This window comes from Mustela nivalis, assembly GCF_964662115.1.
Source record: "Mustela nivalis genome assembly, chromosome: 2".
Taxonomy (NCBI): Eukaryota; Metazoa; Chordata; class Mammalia; order Carnivora; family Mustelidae; genus Mustela; species Mustela nivalis.
The window spans coordinates 111714715-111734172 of record NC_139021.1 but is presented as its reverse complement, the minus strand read 5'-3'; the positions used below and the strand labels follow the sequence as shown (position 1 = coordinate 111734172).

The following is a 19458-nucleotide window of genomic DNA, read 5'->3' as shown; positions in this document are numbered from 1 at the left end:
TCTTATTTTTATTTTGGGTCTGGCCGCTTGGGCTTCCTTATGTGGTTGGTGTGCAGGGGGCTCCTCCTGTTTGTGGAGGGAGGGGTGGCTTTTCTGGGTTCAAGGAGGCTGCTGCTTCTTTCTTGCCAGGATGACAGTGAGAGTTCTTGGCCGCCTTTTGCTTTTGTGGACTGCTGGGTGGAGGTTCTATGGAGCCCAGAGGGCCTGCAGGGACCTGGGATGAAGCTCATCCTGGTGGCTGTGAAGTGTCTGCAAGGCTTCCTGTCACCTGCTGCATGTGATCTCTGGCTGCTTTGCTAGGCTGTGTTCTGTTTTCCATTTTCTTCCCTACTTAGTTTTAATTTTGTTTAAGACCAAACACTTGTGCTACCTGTGCTGTCCCTAGTGTTTCTGGAGGCTGAGAAAAGGACACCTTGTTTCCTCTGGATGTCTTTTTTATTCTTAAAATGAGGGGGAAAAACACACTTGAGGAAATAAGACATAAAAGAATTCATTTTATATGCGAGAATTTTAAATAAACATCTTGTTCATGAGATTGAAAGTTGCTAATTATTTCTTTTTATACCCTGTGAAGTACCTCAGAGGACACACACACACACACACTCACACACACGGTTCCCAGTGAGGTTATTTATAATCTCAGATTCCTTGAGGTTTACACTATCTCGTTCAGTTTGGAATGAATGCAAATTAATTACTTACTGTTGCGAGAGATTAGTTTTCAAGAGTTGAGAAAGTGAAGTGTGGTGTCCTTGGTAAACTGACCTGTCTCCTCCCTGTAGTAAAATCTCATGCTCACACAGATTGCACTGTGCAGAGTTCTAGTGACTGGTAAATATTACTGCAAGGACACTTGATAAAGGAACAGATTTGATACTCTGGGACTGTTTCTGTAGTAGAGAATTTGAACTTTTGTTCTGTCCAAGTCTGCAGGATTATGTTGGCTCCATTTTGTAAAGGCCAAATCAATTAAACTTAGATGAGTTTGGCTTCTTAGAGATGCACAGTACCTTGTTACCAGTCTGAGAAAGTAGTTCATTTTCGAGACTGTGTAATTGTGGTTTCACTTTAAGGTGCAGTATTTTATTTTGAGGAACTTTCTTTTTTCACTTCATTGAGCTCATGATGACCTCAGTTTGTAACACAGGCAGGTTCTTTGATATGAGGCTGCTTTTTGTGGATGTATTTGTTTGTGGAATGACCCAGTGTCCTTTCTGGCTGCAGTCTTACCCATAGGGACTACATTTTTGCAAATATGTCTGAAGACTTCTAGTGATAATGTCTCACATAAACTCTGGCCAACAACTGTGGTTTAAAGATCTTAAAGAAATACAGTACATTCATGGACTAGTACCTAGCACATCATATACCCTATTTGTTTGCTACTTAAAGAAAAAGTCAACTTAGGGAAAAAAAAATGGCCTCTTGACCTGAAAGACAAGAGTTATCCAAGAGCAAGAAAACTACTGAAGGAAATGAATAGACATTATTGTTGTATTTTTATTTGCATATTTCTTTTAATACTCTTGATTTTCACATATTTTGTCTTCAAGCAATAATAAAGATGTTCTGTTTTACCAAGATGATACCACTGACCTGGATTTCCAGTCGTTGGCAACATCAATTTGGCTGGTTACTTAGCCTGTCTTTGAACCTCAGTTTCTTTACTCTGTCAGATGGGTATGGTCATGTCTACTTTGTAAAATTTGTTGTGAGTATAAGGTATAAATGACTACAGCTTGCAGCAGGCATGTAATAGTTTCCTCTCCTATTACTGGCCCTCCATCATGAACAGACTAGGAAAAGTATTTTGATAGGTACTTTCCCACACCACCCCTGGTATTTGGATAGTTGCTGTAAATTTTTTCTCTCATTCTAAAAATTAGTCTGTGTTAAAGACAACACAACTGCGAGACACCCAACGAACTGTGGAAAGTAGAGTAGTTCTCATTCCAGTTAGAACTTATTTAGCTACTTTAATCTGACTGTGTATTGTAGATTGGCCTGATACCATTAATCTTATTTTACAAGGGTGGAGACTGAGGACCAGATAGACCTAGCAAGGGGCCAAGCCGTGGATCTATGTGCATATGGCCTATATGCATTGTGTTAGTTACAGGTAGACCAAAGAGCCATTAGATCCCCTGACTTCCAGTTCTCCATGCATTGTTGAAATCATCAGTGGGAGAGTAAATGAGTCAACAAAACAAAAGAGAAACCAAAAAAATTCTGTGCATTGCTATCTTATTCCAGCAAAGATGCCATGTTTAATTAAAGGTTGAGTCCCTACTACAAATACCCATCTATAAATGGTATTGATGTAGCAAGAAGAATGATGTACCAGGAAGCATATAGTATGGCATGTAATTAGATAGTGGCTTCTATGTTGGACTCCATTTTAGGATTACAAAGGTTCAGAAAAGATCATGAAGAGTGGCACAAACAGAAGGGCCTTTTGAGGAAGGTTTTCCTCATGCTGGTCCCTTGAAGGGTGTCTAGACCACTGATCCACATGTGTAACTTCAAAATTTTTAGTAGCCACATTTCAGAAAGTAAAAAGAAAGAGGTGACATTAATTTTAATAATCCATTTTATTGAATCCCACAGCTCTAGTTTGTATTATATCAACAGGTAACCAATATAAAACATTATTATTTTTTTGTGTTCTGTTTTTCATATCAAGTCTTTGAAATCCAGTGTGTGTTGGACAGTTCTTGCATGTCTCAATTTACACTAGCTGCATTTTAAGGGCTCAGTAGCTGTATGTGGCTAGTGGCTGCATACGGGGCAGAGCAAGGTTAGCATTTGGGAAGCGCAGCAGGAAGGCAGTTCCAAGCAAGGGGAGATGGAAGCTGGTAGTGGAAATACACATGGCAATGATGTAGAAAGGTGAAGTACACCTGCCTGCTCCTTCCTCCTGTCCAGTAAGGGAGTCCCAGGGTAACACTGGTCATGAGAAGGATTGGTAGAATTCTTGCCCTGAGGGTGTTCACAGTGTCAGATATGTGACTAGAGTGGTATGTAGGCCAGGGGTAGGGACAGGACAGTGAGTTGGACTGGGGGATCTTGGTAGGGGGAGAGGAGTGACAGCCTGACTGGCAGAAGCTGAGGCAGTTTGAGGGTCAGATCATAAAAGGTGTTGTTCGTCTGAGTTGGAAGCTCCTATTTTACTTTGCAGGTGGGAGGGCCCTCTTGAAGAATGCTTAGCAAGTCAAATGATAAGAATTGAGAGCTGCCTGGCTGTCAGCAGGGCCAGAAAATTGGATTGGGTGTTAGGGGTGATGGTAGGGGTGACCCTGCTGGCAGAGAAAGAAGAGACAAATGACAAGGATCTGAAAGAAGATACTCCGTGAATGGAGAAGAGGAGTGGGATTTCAAAGGACCAAGGCAGTGGGAACTAGCGATTGTCTCAATTAAGTAATGAAACAAGTGATTTGAAGCCAGGTGAGGAGTGATCAGTCTGAAGCAGAAGAGATCTGGGAGAAGAGGCCTCAGTCAAGGCAAATCGAGTGACATTGGGGCTTGGTCCCAATATTTGGAACCAGAGTGGAGAGGAGTCTCTCACAAATGCTCTCTATATATTGATGGAGTAAAATGGACCATTTGGGTCTATTTCCTTTTAAGCATTTGTTACTTTAGATATGGACAAGTTTGCTTACAATTTTTTTAAAAAAATATTTTATTTATTGGGGTGCCTGGGTGGCTCAGTAGGTTGGGCCTCTGCCTTCAGCTCAGGTCCTGATCTCAGGTCCTGGGTTCGAGCCCCATATAGGGCTCTCTGCTCGGTGGGGAGCTTGCGTCCCTTCCTCTCTCTGCCTGCCTCTCTGCTGACTCATGATCTCTCTCTGTCAAATAAATAAATAAAATCTTTAAAAATATTATTTATTTATTTGACAGAGAGAGATCACAAATAGGCAGAGAGGCAGGCAGAGAGAGAGAGGTGGAGGCAGGCTCTCTGTTCAGCCCACATTGGGCTCTCTGCTCAGCAGAGAGGACCCTGGGGCTCGATCTCAGGACCCTGTGATCATGACCTGAACTGAAGGCAGAGCCTTTGACCCGCTGAGCCACCCAGGAGCCCCTCGCTTACAATTTTAAGTGTTGCCTTTTAAAGTTATTTTATTATTTGCATTTTCCTCTCATTTTTATTAACTACAAACATTTGTTGAAACTGTGTGCTGTAAGTTAGCTTACCATTTCCTGGATGGCTGAATTGTTTCCTTCCTTTCGCTCTCTCTTTCTTTTTTTCTCTGATCTGAATAATACTGCTTTAAGCATCTTGGGAAGCAGCTTTGTCTCTAATTTGTGTCATTTCCTTAGGAAAGATTCCACTGATGTCAAATTGCTGAATTTGAACATGTTTATGACGCAGTTGACTGAGTTTCAGTTCAGTTCTCAGTTGACTGAGACTCAGTCTCATTTCCTAAATGTTGCTCCCAGTGAGCCTACTAGCAGCAAGGATTGAGACTACCATGTGCACTGTAGTCTGACTAGCAATAGACACATTGGTGTAATTTGATCATTGGAGGGAGGCATCTTGGAGAATGGGAGTGCCGGGAGGAGGGTCAGAGGAGTTAAGGGGAGATCCTGGCTAATGATAGGGAAAGACGAATTTGGTGTTAGGGCATTGATTTTGAGAAAAGGGCAAGATCCAAGTGGAGATGTCTGGGAGATTGAGGGACGGGGGGTCTGGAACATAATAGTAGGGTAGAAAGCTATGATATTGTTGTCTATTTTCATCCTGGTTCCATCACATCTTCCCACAACCTCTGATGTAGGCAGTGTTCTTACCCTCCACTGAGAGGGTACAGAAACTGAGGCTCAGTGAGCTTAACTGCTTGTCTGTCAGCACCCAGTCAGTTAGCGGCAGAGCTGGGATTCCTGATTCTAAAGGCTGTGTTGTACCTCTGCTAGTTATCTGACCCCAAAGCATATTTATATATCAGAAAATATATTTACCCACCACACTGGATATTAACATAGAAACAAAAGCCCTAGTGTTTTTGCATGTCTCCCAAAAATATTGCTTGGACTTGTGCTGTTCTCTTCCTAGTCTGTTTTACTAGATTCTTCTAGGGAGACTTAATATCTCTAGGGAGACTAGAGACTTCTAGGGAGGCTATATTTGATTTCAGGATGGCAGAAGATAAAAAGACTCCCTTTGTGTTTTCCTGTTTATTGGCCTCTCTGGGCCTTGGGCAGGCTGAGCCGGTGGTAAAATATTCGCATGGATGTTAGTGCCAAAGGACATTCTACAACCAGAGCAAAGCCCGAGGTGTAATTTCAGGCTCTTCAGGATGTCTTTGTTTTGTCTCTCTCATTTAACCTTGTTTGAAGTAAAGTCACGTCGCCATAATGCTCACTTTCCTAATTTTTCATCAGTTACCAACATTTTATATTTGTAGCCTCAGGAACTTGAGATGAACTTTGGACACAGATGTGTGTATCAGAAATACACTACTCCCTGCCTCTAGGGCTTGGGAATGTCTGGACTTCTGATGAGAGAAGTATGAACCAAGGATAAAAGTCCAATGGAACTCAGATGTTTTGTTTGGGACAACTTAAAAAGGCTGACTTCCTCCTTTTATTCTGAGAAGAGAGTTAATTGATAGGTCCAGAATATTTTGATGTAAACTTTTTTTACCTTGTATTTTGATTTTGTTGGTGTTTTACTTGTAAGTGGGCATGGATCATTTTACTAGCTGTTTAGAATACTGACCTTTCTACAGATAAAACTGTAGATAGTTGTTCATTTTTTAAAAATTGTCTTTCAAAATGACAAATTGATTCCATTTAAATTTTAACTTTTTTTTAATTTATTTTTTATTATCAGCATAACAGTATTTATTATTTTTGCACCACACCCACTGCTCCATGCAATCTGGGCCCTCTATAATACCCACCACCTGGTACCCCGACCTCCCACCCCCCGCCCCTTCAAAACCCTCAGATTGTTTTTCAGAGTCCATAGTCTCTCATGGTTCACCTCCCCTTCCAATTTCCCCCAACTCCCTTCTCCTCTCTAACTCCCCATGTCCTCCATGCTATTTATTATGCTCCACAAATAAATGAAACCATATGATAATGGACACTCTCTGATTGACTGATTTCACTTAGCATAATCTCTTCCAGTGCCATCCATGTGGCTACAAAAGTTGGGTATTCATCCTTTCTGATGGAGGCATAATACTCCATAGTGTATATGGACCACATTTTCCTGATCCATTCGTCCGTTGAAGGGCATCTTGGTTCTTTCCACAGTTTGGCGACCATGGCCATTGCTGCTATAAACATTGGGGTACAGATGGCCCTTCTTTTCACGACATCTGTATCTTTGGGGTAAATACCCAGGAGTGCAATTGCAGGGTCATAAGGAAGTTCTATTTTTAATTTCTTGAGGAATCTCCACACTGTTCTGCAAAGAGGCTGCACCAACTTGCATTCCCACCAACAGTGGAAGAGGGTTCCCCTTTCTCCACATCCTCTCCAACACATGTTGTTTCCTGTCTTGCTAATTTTGGCCATTCTAACTGGTGTAAGATGGTATCTCAATGTAGTTTTAATTTGAATCTCCCTGATGGCTAGTGATGATGAACATTTTCTCATGTGTCTGATAGCCATTTGTATGTCTTTATTGCAGAAGTGTCTGTCCATATCTTCTGCCCATTTTTTTGATATGATTATCTGTTTTGTGTGTGTTGAGTTTGAGGAGTTCATTATAGATCCTGGATAGCAACTTTTAAGTTTTTTTAAAGGAGGAATACGTTATTGTACTGTAATATATAAAAGTAGTAGACAATTATGCTCTCTTCAGATTTAAAAGAAATTTCAGTTCCATACACATTTTCTCATGAGTGTATGAGTGAGTGTGTGTGTGTGTGTGTGTGTGTGAGAGAGAGAGAGAGAGAGAGAGAGTGTGTGTGTGTGTGTGTGTGTGTGTCTATCTGTCTGTCTATCTGCTCGGGAGGGCTGTGTATTCAGATATTCATAGGGCAGAATCCCAGAACCTATGCTCCTTGGAGAGGTTGCCAGTGCTTCCTGAGGGAGATGTGGTCTGAGGTGTATTTGGAATGACGAATATGGTGTTTTCCTGGGGGACAGATTGGGGATGAGGGAATTAGATTGAGAGGAACTAGTGTGAAGGCAATGGTGTGGCCACCATGGTGTTAAGTGCCCTTTGGCTTTTATCCTGTGGTGTGGTAGTTCTTGGGAGCCAGGAAGACCTAAGTAGAGGGCAGGGGCCAGATCCAGTTTTGCCCCCTTGATGATTGGCCCAAGATTCTCAGACTTTCTGAGATTTGAAGCAGGAGTGTGAGCTCCCACCTTCTGGATTGCAAACCCTGAGGGTATAGCATGGGCTGCCCTTTTGGATTGCAAACCCTGAGGGTGTAGTATGGGCTGCCAGCGTTCATCTTTACCCAGCGTGGAGGGAACCTACCTCAAATGGAATCCATAATGAGAGGGAAGGAGGGCAGAGAGATGGAGGGTGAGAGGAGTGCAGCAGACCCCTTGTGTGCGGAGAGGTCCGGCTGTGTCTGTGCCATCTCCAACTCTGAGTTTCTCGGTTGCAGGTGCCAGTAACACCCTGTTTTTGCTTCAGCTAGCTTGAGTCATAGCTCTGGGTCTTGAAATGGAAAGAATACAGATTCATATGCCAGAAAGAGAGGGAGGAAATACCAGGTCAAGGGTGGGCGGGTGGGTAGGTATGTGTGGGTGTGCTCTTTCTAAGAGCTGAGCCAATTGATCTTATATATATGTAGAAGAAGGAACTAATGAAAGAGCAGAATTGAAGATGCAGTGCAGAGAAGGGGAATACAAATGATGGACAAAGGTGAGGCCTTCAGTGGGATGAAAGGTGTCGAGCAGATCAGGCTTGACAAGTGGGACATCACTTCCTCTAAGGCCACTTGGAGCAACTAAGAATGGGGTCCTAGATGTGGAGGGAGCTCTCTTGCCCTGGCTTCTGTTTTCTCTGTGAAGGTAAGAGGTAGACCTGGCTACTGAGCCAGTTTTCTTGCCCGTGTAGTAATAGGGACTAAGGGTGTCTTGTTCCCTCTCCCATGCCTTAAAACAAAGGAATTACTGTAATCAGTAAGTCCTGTAACTGATTATTGTTGTTCTTTGGGGGAACACTCTCATAAATGCATTTAACTTATGTATTCAGTAATTGGCCAGAAGCCAGGAAATGTATATATATGTAAAACAAGGACAGTTAGGGAGTGCATATATTGTTTGGCCTTCCACTCAGTGACTATATGTCCCCGAGTGCAGTGGGTGGGCCCAGGAGAGTGCTGTGTTCTCAATGGTCTCCTTTCCTTCATGCCTCTCCTCTGTGGGACCATCTGTCCTGCTGGGTGTGGCTCTAGTGGCTAAGGGTAATTTTGATCTTCTCCATTTTTGCCTTGAATGTCACTTCACCTCACATAAGATGTCTTGGGATTATACATATTCATGTGGCACCTTGCCCTTTTGCAGTGTTTTCTTATATTCTCATTGGATCAATATGCTGCCTGAAGCTACCAGTTCGGAAAGGACTTACCTTTCAGATTCTTAGTCAAACTTTGTTTCTGATGTAGTTCTGAATGTCCCTTTCAAGTTTTTAACTGTGATTTTTATAAAAGAGAGATTTCATTACCATTTTTATGTCTTTTGTATTATTTCAGAAACTGAACCCACATTTGAAAGGTATTTTAACAGTAAATATTTTATTTTAGTATTGCAACTGTGCTTTAGCCTAAAAAGATAAGGAGCCCTATGATACTGTCTTGCGTTTGATTTTAAGTGATGGCACATATTCACTGAACGTCAATCAAGGTTTCAAGGACAAATAGTTACTAGTGACACTGCCTGTGCCCCACTGTGGGACCATGAGAATGTATCACTTAGGCCTCTGCTTTGGGGATCATGACTGACTGATGTCTCCAGCTGCTGCCCTCTGGATTCACCACCACTTCTTAGCCAAAGCTGAGCTTCTCTTTGGCCACTTGCAGTTACTGAGCAAGTGGGGGATACTACTGTGGTACACTCATGCACGATCCAGATGCCTCTGAAGGGTGACTCTGGCTTGACGACTCCCAATGGGTTGGTCAAGAGCCTCTTTGGACTGAGTTGGGAGTCTGAGATCCTTTCTTCCAGCCCTCCTTCCTTCCCTGTCTCCTTCACAGGGGGTCAGACCCGCATTGTGGTTCAACCTCCCCATGCCATCTCAGGTCTCTCCCTTTCCCCCTTCACAGCCAGTTCCCCCAATAAATCTCCTACACATGTAATGCTGTCTTGGTGTCTCCTTCTCAGGGAGCCCAAACTGACACACCATCCCTTTCCCCAGAGGTGTCCATCCTACCACCTAAAACCCTTTCAGAAGACAGCATGAGGGCACTACATTTTCCACATCAACTTTCTTTATCCCCCTGCCCTGAGATGATATTTCCTCAGAATTCCCATGGCATTTTGAACTTTGTGTTTGGCATTTGTGGCCTTTGGCTTTGTATCTGCTGGATGTTTCCTCCTTGATGATAAATACACTGAGAACTTGATGAGCTTCTTGTTCATCTGATTCGTTTTGGTAACATACTTCTTTATTTGTAATCATAATAATTAGCATTTAATCAGCACTTTCCATGTGTCCAACACTGCCAGAAATACTTTTACGTGAATTAATTCAGGTAATCCTCCAAATAAGGTAGGTAATATTCTCATTTTATGGATGAGATCCAGAGAGTTTAAGAATCTTGTCCAGGATGACATAGCTGGTAAGTGACAGAGGCAGGGTTTGAATCGAGGTGGCTGGCTCCATGGTCCTGTTGTTCATTTAGCAGGTATTTTTTATTCAGACAGAATATGTTCCAGGTGCTATACTCAGTGTTGGGGTTGCCAGAGCTTACAATCCAAGTCTATAATTAACAACTATTTAAAAAGCAAACCCCAAAACGTGATTTCCAAATAGGCGTGTGTAAGTCTCTGGGAGAGTAACAGCTACCTGATATTTTGAAAAATTTCTAAAAGCCTTCCTGCCCCAATGATTGTTTTCACAAGCCAGTGTTCCCATTGTTAAAGTAGTGATTTGAGACTGAGAATTAAGGTCTCCTGAAAGAGTCCCCGGACCTTCTCCCTTGTGTACATGCAGTCATTATCACACCCACCCCTCTAACCCCAAGGAGAAGAGCTGTAAGAGAGGACGAAGTGTGGACAAAAGGGAGAAGAGGTTGGACAAAGAGGTCAGAGGAGAGGGGCAGCCAGACCAGAGGGCTGTTGGGAAGGATAGGCTTGGGTGAGGCTTCTTTCATGGAAACCAAATTGCAGAGATGCTATTGTAAAATTTTAAATATACAGCAACCGAAACGGAGTCACTGTCCCTCCAAAAGGACTGGTTCTAACTGGGAAAAATTCTTTTAATGAGATCTTTTGTAGTATTTTTAAGACAGCATGGAAGAGAGGGGAACAGTGACATATGTTGCTTCTTTACAACTTCTGAAAGGGATTAATGTTTTATTTCTATACGGTCATATTTCTTGGACAATCAGTGTAAACCTCCATTTTCCATGGATTTTATGTCTGATAAGAGAAGGATGTGTTTGGCTTATTTAGGCTTGTTGTAGTAGAGCTTATGCTGAACTTTGGGTTAGAGGTAAAATAATATCTTGTGAGTGTGTGTTTGTGTCATATTGCAGCTGTTTATTTTGGAGAGAATGGTTCTGATCCTCTCTTTCTGTGCCTAAAATAAATATGTGCACAAGCAGACATATCATTTTAACTGAAGTGAAAAGTAAAGAATGACCTGGAAAAATATTTGAAATTTATAGGACAGGATATAGTATATCCTCAGTACATAAAGAGCCCTATATATTAACAGGAAAAATTAGAACAAATGTTTAAATTATACATATATATGTCACAAATGAAGAAATGATAAGAAACAGTGTTTTAAATGTCACTTCAGTTTTCTAGGATATATAAACTTACAAATAAGAATGTATTTACCTATTATTTTAGCAAAGTTGCTGGTGTGTGTGTGTGTGTGTGTTAAGACTTTTTTTTTTAAAGATTTATTTATTTGACAGACAGAGATCACAAGTACGCAGAGAGGCAGGCAGAGAGAGAGAGGAAGGGAAGCAGGCTCCCTGCTGAGCAGAGAGCCAGATGTGGGGCTAGATCTCAGGACTCTGGGATCATGACTTGAGCTGAAGACAGAGGCTTTAACCCACTGAACCACCCAGGCGCCCCTTAAGACTTTTTATTTATTTGACAGAGAGAGAGAGAAAGAGAGATCACAAGTAGGCAGAGAGGCAAGCTGAGAGAGAGGGGAAGCAGTCTCCCTGCTGAGCAGAAAGCCAGATGCAGAGCTTGATCTGGGCCCTGAGGTAATGACCTAAGCAGAGGCTTAACCCACTGAACCACCAAGGTGCCTGGTGTGTATTTTTTCTCTTAATGATTCCTCTTGATTATCTGTGTTTTCTTTCCAATATACCTTTGGTAGAATTCTAATTTAGTATGATCTCTCTGGAAAGTAATTTGTTAGTATGTGCTAATACGCTAAAACTGTACATATCATTTAGCTTAATTTCCTTTTCTAAGAAATGATGACAGGTACACTTAAAGGTGATTAAAAATGCATTGCAGCATTGTTTTCACAATAATAATTTTGTTCATTGAGGTAAATTTCACATAATATAAAATTAATAATTTTAAAGTGAATAATTCACTGGCTGTAAATGTTCTACATTTATAGTACTGTGTAATCATCACACCTCTATCTAGTTCCAGAACATTTTCATCACTCAAACAGAAAAACCTTTACCCAGGAAGTAGTCTCTGTTCTTTCCTCCCTACAGCCCTGGCAACTACTTGTGTGTGTGTTTAACCAGTTGGGGATTTTTTTTTCTTTTTAAAATTATTGTGTTCCACCCAGGTGATAGTACAGTTGACCCTTGAACAATGGGTTTCAACTGCATGGGTCCAATTTATGTGATTTTTTTTTTAAATAACACTACAGAAATGTAAATGTATTTTATCTTCCTTATGATTTTCTTAATAACATTTTCTTTTCTCTACATTACTTTATTGTAATATGCACAGCATACTATGTGCATATTACATGTATACAAAATATGTGTTAATTGTTTATGTTATCAGCAAGGCTTCTGGTCAACAGGCTGTTATGAGTTAAGATTTTGGGGAGTCAAAAGTAAATGGAGGGAATAATCACCCCTACTCCCTGCATTTTTCAAGGGTTAGCTGTATATGTTGATCATATTTGTATGAGTCAAGACTCTTGGTTGTAAGTGGCAGAAAGTCTGACTTCAAAAGGAGGGGATTTAATGATACACAGGACTATTCCATGGGTACATTTGGCTTTAAGTATGTGTGACTGTTGAGAGGGATGTAAGTGGATTCCAAGACACCCACCCATTCTCACGTCCACTCTCTTTGTTGACCTCCCTGTAGGTGAAAATTATTCATTTCCACTCTTGGCTCTGTGTTTGTTTCTTTTCTGTGCTTCTGCCTCATTGTCAGGCAATCTCTGCCAGGTGCAGGAGAGATGGTCCCTGAAAACTAGTGACTCTTGAGAAGATTGTGGCCCCTCTGGGCTCCAGGTCTTGAGACCACACTGATTGGCTTTCCTTGGGTCATGGACCTGTTCCTATAGGAGATGGTATACTCTGATTAGCTGGCCTGCATATTATTTGCCCTGATCCTAGAGACTTAATCTCATTCTGGCTCATATATTCCTGAGAAAGTAGTTCTGGAAAGGCATTCTGATACATTCTCACATAAAACAGTACTGCTCATATCTCTGCTCATGCCCATGTGTATCAAGAGAGCATTGACTTTTGTGTTGATAATCCTAGGTCACTGAGAAAACCTTACATGACATTTTATGTTTTACTTAAAAGTGTGGGAGTTAAAGTGGGGGATTTATCTAATTGGAGGGAAGTAATGGTTTCCCTTTTAATAAATGGATTTCCCACTCTTTGAGCTCTATGTTAGATAGTATACACTTTTTTGAAGTCATTCTGCAACTAGACACTGAAGGATTGCTGTGGGCCAAATGAAGCTCCAGTTTCATGAGATTTTCAGTCTATTAGGGCAGATGGACAATAAACAAATAACAAACAAATGTATAGTTTCAGGTAATGATTATAGGAAAATGAAGCTTTATTGGGGAGTGTATATGCTGATCTAGATAGCAGGGTCAGGGAAGGCCTCTCTGAAGAGGGGTTTAGTGTCAAGAACTGGATTGAGCAGGGAATAGTTTTGGATTATTTATGGGAGTAGTGTTTCAAACAGAGGGAACTGTAAATATAAAGACTCTGAGTCATCAATACGCTTGATAATCTAAGGGAAGTCAATAGAGTTGGAGGAGATGGGAGTGGACAAGGAAAGGGTAGGACCAGGTGGGGCTGATAGGTCTCACTGAGGACTTGGGTTTATTTTATTTTATTTTTTTTGAAGGGTAAGATGGGAAGCCCCAGGGGATGGATGAGCAGTGGAGTGACCTGAGTTGATCTTCAGGATCTTTCTTTGTAAAGAATGCCTTTCTTTTCTTTTGATTTGCTTTATAAAAAGTCTGATTCTTGGCGCCAATGCTGAGCAGTGACTGGAGACAGAAAAGGGAAGAGGTAAGGGAAAAATGTGGTGCTGGAGAAGAGAAGCGAGTAGCCATGGAATCCATAGCAGGATCAGATTTTGCAGAAGTTGGGCACACATGGTCTGTGTCTGTCCTTACTGTGGCAGTGAGCAGTGATGAGAAGACAGGCTGGCTGTAACCCATGGGACAGGAAAGCTAGACTGCCGTGGGCCTTGTAACGGGGCCCACACAGCAGCCCAGGCTTGTAACAGTATGGAGGTGGGCTTGCTATGTTACCCCAAATATCAATAAAAGGCAAGAAGCAGATATATTAGATAGTACCCCTGCCATGTCTGGGTGGCTCAGTCAGTGAAGCATCTGAGTCTTGATTTCAGCTTAGGTCATGATTTCAGGGTTGTGAGATTGAGCCCTGTGTCAGGCTCCATGCTGGGTATGGAACCTGCAAAATTTTCTCTCTCACCCTCTCCCTCTGCTTCTGCTCCCACTCCCCTCCTCTCTTTGGCTCTCTATCTCTCTCTCCCTCAAAAAAATACCCCTGATGTTGACAAAAAATGGAGATAGATCTTCCAGCTGCTATAAAAGAATGAGTGCAGGAAAATATTGATTGGTCAGGGTAATATTAATTTATCTATATAGATGATTGCCAATAGAAGCCAATGCTTGGCTTTATTTCAGGAACCTGCTAAATTAGGGCCCCATTTGTACTTTATATTGTGCACGTGCCCCTTTGGATCACTACGTTTGTATCTTTAGGGTAAATACCCAATAGTATGAGCCGAAGGAAGTTGTCCAACCAACTGAGCCCCTGCGTCCCTCCTTCATATACTCTTATCTGGACACAATGACAAGGTGGAAAAATTCACCACAAAAAAAAAGAACAAGAGGTAGTACCGAAGGCTAGGGACCTAATCAATACAGACATTGGTAATATGTCTGATCTAGCATTCAGAATGACGATTTTCAAGGTTATAGCCGGGCTCTGAAAAGGCATGGAAGATATTAGGGAACCCCTATTGGGAGATATAAAAGCCCTTTCTGGAGAAATAAAAGAACTAAAATCTAACCAATTTGAAATCAAAAAAGCTATTAATGAGGTGCAATAAAAAATGGAGGCTCTCACTGCTAGGATAAATGAGGCAGAAGAAAGAATTAGCAATATAGAGGACAAAATGACAGAGAATAAAGAAGCTGAGCAAAAGAGGGACAAACAGCTACAGGACCATGAGAGGAGAATTAGAGAGATAAGTGACACCATAAGATGAAACAACATTAGAATAATTGGGATTCCAGAAGAAGAAAAAGAGAGAGGTGAGCAGAAGGTATATGGGAGATACTTATTGGAGAGAATTTCCCCAATATGGAAAATGGAACAAGCATCAAAATCCAGGAGGTGCAGACAACCCCCCTCAAAATCAATAAGAATAGGCCCACACTTCATCACCTAAGAGTAAAATTTACAAGTCTTAGTGACAAAGAGAAAATCCTGAAAGCAGCCCGGGAAAAGAAGTCTGTAACATACAATGGTAAAAATATTAGATTGGCAGCAGATTTACCGTCAGAGACCTGGCAGGCCAAAAAGAGCTGGCATGATACATTCAGAGCACTAAACTAGTAAAATATGCAGCCAAGAATGCTATATCCAACTAGGCTATCATTGAAAATAGAAGGAGTGATTAAAAGCTTCCAGGACAAACAAACCTGAAAGAATTTGCAAACACCAAACCAGCTCTACAGGTAATATTGAAAAGGGTCCCCTAAGCAAAAAGAGAGCCTAAAAGTAGTAGCTCAGAAAGGAACAGAGACAATATACAGGAACAATCACCTTACAGGCAATACAATAGCACTAAATTCTTATCTCTCAATAGTTACCGTGAATGTTAATGGGCTAAATGCCCAAGTCAAAAGACACAGGGTATCAGAATGGATAAAAAAAAAAAAAAAACAAAAACTCATCTATATGTTGCCTACAGGAAACTGATTTTAAACCCGAAGACACCTCCAGATTTAAAGTGAGGGGGTGGAAAAGAATTTACCATGCTAATGGACATCAGAAGAAAGCAGGAGTGGCAATCCTTATATCAGATCAATTAGATTTTAAGCCAAAGACTATAATAGGAGATGAGGAAGGACACCATATCATACTCAAAGGGTCTGTCCAACAAGAAGATCTAACAATTTTAAATATCTATGCCCCTAATATGGGAGCCGCCAACTATATAAACCAATTAATAACAAAATCAAAGAAACACATCAACAATAATACAATAACAGTAGGGGACTTTAACACTCCCCTCACCGAAATGGACAGATCATCCAAGCAAAAGATCAACAGGGAAATAAAGGCCTTAAGTGACACACTGGACCAGATGGACATCACAGATATATTCAGAACATTGCATCCCAAAGCAACAATACACATTCTTCTCTAGTACACATGGAACATTGTCCAGAATAGATCACATCCACGATCCTAAATCAGGCCTCAACTGGTATCTAAAGATTGGGATCATTCCCTGCACATTTTCAGAGCAAATTGCTCTGAAGCTAGAACTCAACCACAAGAGGAAATTTGGAAAGAACCCATATACATGGAGACTAAACAGCATCTTTATAAAGAATGAATTGGTCAACCAGGAAATTAAAGAAGAATTGAAAAAAATCCATGGAAACAAATGATAATGAAAACGCAATGGTTCAAAATCTGTGGGACATAACAAAGCCTTTCTCAAGACATAAGAAAGGTCTCAGGTACACAACCTAACCCTACACCAAAAGGAGCTGGAGAAAAAACAAGAAATAAATTCTAAGCCCAGCAGGATAAGAAAAATCATAAAGATCAGAGAAGAAATCAATGAAATAAAAACCAAAAAAAAAAAAAAAACGCAATAGAACAAATCAACAAAACTAGGAGCTGGTTCTTTGAAAGAATTAATAAGATTGATAAACCCCTGGCCAGACTTCTCAAAAAGAAAAGAGAAAGGACCCAAATAAATAAAATCATGAATGAAAGAGGAGAGATCACAACTAACACCAAAGAAATACAGACAATTATAAGAACATATTATGAGCAACTCTACACCAACAAATTTGACAATCTGGAAGAAATGGATGCATTCCTAGAGACATATGAACTACCACAGCTGAACCAGGAAGAACTAGAGAGCCTGAACAGACCCATAACCACTAAGGAGATTGAAACAGTCATTAAAAATCTCCAAACAGGGCGCCTGGTTGGCTCAGTGGGTTGAGCCGCTGCCTTCGGCTCGGGTCATGATCTCAGAGTCCTGGGATCGAGTCCCGCATCGGGCTCTTTCCTCAGTGGAGAGCCTGCTTCCCTCTCTCTCTCTCTGCCTGCCTCTACATCTACTTGTGATTTCTCTCTGTCAAATAAATAAATGAAATCTTAAAAAAAAAAAATCTCCAAACAAACAAAAGCCCAGGGCCAGATGGCTTCCCGGGGGAATTCAACCAAACATTTAAAGAACTAATTCCTATTCTCCTAAAACTGTTCCCCAAATATAGAAATGGAAGGAAAACTTCCAAACTCATTTTATGAGGCCAGTATCACCTTGATCCCAAAACCAGACAAGGATCCCATCAAAAAAGAGAACTACAGACCAATATCCTTGATGGACACAGATGCAAAAATTCTCACCAAAATACTAGCCAATAGGATTCAACAGTACTTTAAAAGGATTATTTGCCACGACCAAGTGGGATTTATTGCAGGGCTGTAAGGTTGGTACAACATCTGCAAATCAATGTCATATAACACATTAATAAAAGAAAAAACAAGAACCATATGATACTCTTAATAGATGCTGGAAAAGCATTTGACAAAATACAGCATCCCTTCCTGCTCAAAACTCTTCAAAGTGCAGGAATAGAAGGCACATATCATCAATATATCATCAATATCATCAATATCATCAAAGCCATTTATGAAAAATCCACTGCAAATATCATTCTCAATGGAAAAAAAAAAACTGAAAGCTTTTCTGCTAAGGTCAGGAACACAACAGGGATGTCCGTTATCACCTCTGCTATTCAACATAGTACTAGAAGTCCTAGCCTCAGCAATTAGACAACAAAAGGAAATTAAAGGCATCCAAATCGGCAAAGAAGTCAAACTATCGCTCTTTGCAGATGATATGATACTATATGTGGAAAACCCAAAAGACTCCACTCCAAAACTGCTAGAACTTATACAGGAATTCAGTAAAGTATCAGGTTATAAAATCAATGCACAGAAATCAGTTGCATTTCTCTACACCAGCAACAAGACAGAAGAAAGAGAAATTAAGGAATCAATCCCATTTACAGTTGCAGCCAAAGATACCTAGGAATAAACCTAACCAAAAAGGCTAAGAATCTATACTCAGAAAACTATAACGTACTCCTGAAGAAATTGAGCAAGACACAATTAATGAAAAAATGTTCATGCTTCTGGATAGGAAGAATAAATATTGTGAAAATGTCTATGCTACATAAAACAATCTACACATTTAATGCAATTCCTATCAAAATAACATCCATTTTCTTTAAAGAAATGGAACAAATAATCCTAAAATTTATATGGAACCAAAAAAGACATCGAATAGCCAAAGGAATATTGAAAAAGGAAACCAAAGCTGATGGCATCACAATTCCGGACTTCAAGCTCTATTACAAAGCTGTCATCATCAAGACAGCATGGTACTGGCACAAAACCATAGATCAATGGATCTGAATAGAGAGCCCAGAAATAGACCCTCAACTCTATGGTCAACTAATCTTCGACAAAGCAGGAATGAATGTCCAGTGGAAAAAAGACAGCCTCTGCAATAAATGGTGTTGGGAAAATTGGACAGCCACATGCAGAAAAATGAAATTGGACCATTTCCTTACAAGACACACAAAAATAGACTCAAAATGGATGAAGGACCTCAATGTGAGAAAGGAATCCATCAAAATCCTTGAGGAGAACACAGGCAGCAACCTCTTTGACCTCAGGCGCAGCAACATCTTCCTAGGAACAACGCCAAAGGCAAGAGAAGCAAGGGCAAAAATGAACTATTGGGATTTCATCAAGATCAAAAGCTTTTGCACAACAAAGGAAACAGTTAACAAAACCAAAAGACAACTGAGAGAATGGGAGATTTTCAAATGACATATCAGATAAAGGGCTAGTGTCTAAAATTTATAAAGAATTTAGCGGGGCGCCTGGGTGGCTCAGTGGGTTAAAGCCTCTGCATTCAGCTCAGGTCATGATCTCAGGGTCCTGGGATCAAGCCCCACATCGGGCTCTCTGCTCAGCGGGGAGCCTGCTTCCCCTTCTTCTCTCTCTGCCTGCCTCTCTGCCTACTTGTGATCTCTGTCAAATAAATAAAATCTTTAAAAAAAATAAAGAAAGAATTTAGCAAACTCAACACCCAAAGAACAAATAATCCAATCAAGAAATGGGCAGAAGACATGAACAGACATTTCTGTAAAGAAGACATCCAGATCGCCAACCGACACTTGAAAAAGTGCTCCACATCACTAGGCATCAGGGAAATAAAAATCAAAACCACAATGAGATATCACCTCACACCAGTCAGAATGGCTAAAATTAACAAGTCAGGAAATGACAGATGCTGGCCAGGATGCGGAGTAAGGGGAACCCCCCTACACTGTTGGTGGGAATGCAAGCTGGTGCAACCACTCTGGAAAACAGTATGGAGGTTCCTCAAAATGTTGAAAATAGAACTGCCCTATGACCCAAGAATTGCACCACTGGGTATTTACCCTAAAGATACAAACGTAGTGATCCGAAGGAGCACGTGCACCCGAATGTTTATAGCAACAATGTCTACAATAGCCAAACTATGGAAAGAACCTAGATGTCCATGAACAGA

General features: G+C 40.9%; 1 long non-coding RNA gene and 1 pseudogene across 2 annotated transcripts in view; both read left to right on the top strand.

Annotated features, from left to right (window-relative positions):
• Positions 1-19458, top strand: part of LOC309859875 — a 599272-nt gene that overhangs the window by 232807 nt on the left and 347007 nt on the right. The window lies entirely within an intron of this gene.
• LOC309858744 (protein phosphatase PTC7 homolog pseudogene) overlaps positions 1-19458 on the top strand; it is a 125102-nt pseudogene that overhangs the window by 944 nt on the left and 104700 nt on the right. The window lies entirely within an intron of this gene.